The following is a 2,867-nucleotide window of genomic DNA, read 5'->3' on the forward strand; positions in this document are numbered from 1 at the left end:
GGTGCAGGTGTATATGCAGACAAAATATATACATACACATACACATATATAAGTATTTTATATGTAAATAAACTTATACACACACACACACACACACACACACACATATATATATATATATATAAATTTTAAAAAGACAGTGAAAATAGGCTGGCACCTACTGGAATCCAAACTACATCGAGAGATCCTGTATCAAAGCCACAAACACAAAAGACTGCAGCTGAATCGAGTCCCCACAGCAGCTGATGGCAACAGATGCAGAGACCAACAGCCAAATGTTAGGTGGAGAAAGAACCCAAACTGCGGATCTCCCCTGGGTCCTTCTCCTCCAGCTCAGAGAACCCTGCAGAATAGGGGGAGGAAGAATTGTAGGAGCCAGAGGACACCAAGAGAACATGGCCCGCAGACTGAACTAAGCAGGGCTCTTGGGGTTCACAAGGACTGCAGTGGCAGTCACAGAGCCCACATGGGTCTGCATATATGTTGTGGTTGTTTTAGCTTAGTGGGAGTAGGTCTGTCTCTGATTTTTTTTTTTTTTAAGATTTATTTCATTTATATGAGTACACCGTAGCTGTCTTCAGACTCACCAGAGAGGGCATCATATTCCATTACAGATGGTTGTGAGCCATCACCATGTGGTTGCTGGGAATTGAACTCAGAACCTCTGGAAGAACAAGCAGCCAGTGCTCTTAACCACTGAGCCATCTCTTCAGCCCTGTCTCTGACTCTTTTTGTGTGTGTGTGTGTGTGTGTGTGTGTGTGTCTGACTCTTATTCCTGGACCCTTCCTCTCCTACTGGGTTGCCTTGCCCAGCCTTGATATGAGGGTTTGCGTCTAGTTTTATTGTATCTTGCTACGCAGTGTTTGGTTCATATCCCTGGTTCTTTCCTGAGGAGAAACAGAGAGGCGGATCTGGGTGCTGGGAGAACTGGAGGGAGGGGAAACTGTATTGTATGAGAGAATTAAGAAAAGAAGAGGGGCTGGAGAGATGGCTCAGCAGCTAGGAGCACTGACTGCTCTTTCAGAGGTCCTGAGTTCAAATCCCAGCAACCACATGGTGGCTCACAACCATCTGTAATGGGATCTGACGCCCTCCTTCTGATGTGTCTGAAGGCAACTACAGTGTACTCACATATAATAAATAATTCTTATTAAAACAAGAAAGAAAGTAAAAAGAAAAAAGAAATACAATGAAAAATCTATTTCACTTGAGTGAAATTCCAGGGACTGGAGAAGAGGGAAGCTAAAAATCTAAGGAAGCAGGTAATCTCACACTGGCTGAAAGGCTTACAGGCAGGGCTGGAGGATGGCTCAGTGGTTAGGAGCACTGGGTGTGTTTGCAGAGGATCAAAGTCCACTGCCAGCACCCATATGGTGGCTCACAACTGCCTGCAAATCTAGGCTCAAGGGATCTGACACCGGCTTCTCTTCTCCAGGGGCAATGCATGCATTTGACACACACATGCCTGCAGGCAAAACTCTCATACATATAAAAATAAAACTGAAAAGGCTTGCAAGAATTTCTTTATATCTTAGCTTCTGTCTGTAAAAAGGTTCTGTGACTTTTTTTTTTTTTTTCTTTCTTCGAGACAGGGTTTCTCTGCATAGCCCTAGCTCTCCAAGAACTCACTCTGTAGACCAGGCTGGCCTCGAACTTAGAAATCCGCCTGCCTCTGCCTCCCAAGTGCTGGAATTAAAGAAGGTATGAACCACTACACCTGGCTCTTTTTCTTTTTCTTTTTCTTTTTTTTTTTTTGGTTTTTCAAGACAGGGTTTCTCTGAATAGCCCTGGCTGTCCTGGAACTCATTTTGTAGACCAGGCTGGCCTCGAACTCAGAAATCCACCTGCCTCTGCCTCCCGAGTGCTGGGATTAAAGGCGTGAGCCACCACACCCGGCTCTTTTTCTTTTTCTTTTTCTTTTTCTTTTTCTTTTTCTTTTTCTTTTTCTTTTTCTTTTTCTTTTTCTTTTTCTTTTTCTTTTTCTTTTTCTTTTTCTTTTTCTTTTTCTTTTTCTTTTTCTTTTCTTTTTCTTTCTTTCTTTCTTCTTCTTCTTCTTCTTCTTCTTCTTCTTCTTCTTCTTCTTCTTCTTCTTTTTCTTCTTCTTCTTCTTCTTTTTCTTCTTTTTTTGAGATAAACTCTCACTATGTGGCCCAACTTATCCTTCAATTAGAAATCTGTCTGTGTGCTGGGTAGTTTATGTCAGCTTGACTCAGGGTAGAATTGTCTGAAAGGAGGGGACAGCAATGGAGTAAATGTTTCCATGAGATCCATCTGTAGGCATTTTCTCCCTTAGTGATTGATGGGGAGGAGCCCCACCCACTGCAGGTGGTGCCATTCCTGGGCTGGTGATCCTGGGTTCTATAAGAAAGCAGGCTGAGCAAGCCATGATGAGCAAGCCAGTAAGCAGCACTCCTTTATAGTATCTGCATCAGTTCCTGCCTCCAGGTCCCTGCCCTGCTTGAGTTCCTGACTTCCTTCAGTGATAGATTATGATGTGGAAGAATAGCTGAATCAACCCTTTCCTCCCCAAGTTGCTTTTGGTCATGGTTATTTCATCTCAGCAATAGAAACCCTGACCTACAGCCTGCTTCAGCCTTCCAAGTGTTGGGGTTACAAGTTCTTCAAATTTGTTCGGGGATCAGCAAAGTTCAAAGGGCAGGAGTCCATACATCCCTGTGATCTGGTGTCAGTCCAGTAGCTGACCAGGGTTTGGGGTTGAAGAGAATCTAAAAGAAGTTGAAGCTCATGGCATTAAAATTTAATTTTTACTCCTCTAAACAGACTGTAGTGACTCTCATCTATAATCCCAACACATGGAAGGCTGAGGTAGGAGGATCAAGGGTTAATTCAAGACTATCTTGGGCTA

Source organism: Mus pahari, chromosome 18 (assembly GCF_900095145.1).
Source record: "Mus pahari chromosome 18, PAHARI_EIJ_v1.1, whole genome shotgun sequence".
NCBI lineage: Eukaryota > Metazoa > Chordata > Mammalia > Rodentia > Muridae > Mus > Mus pahari.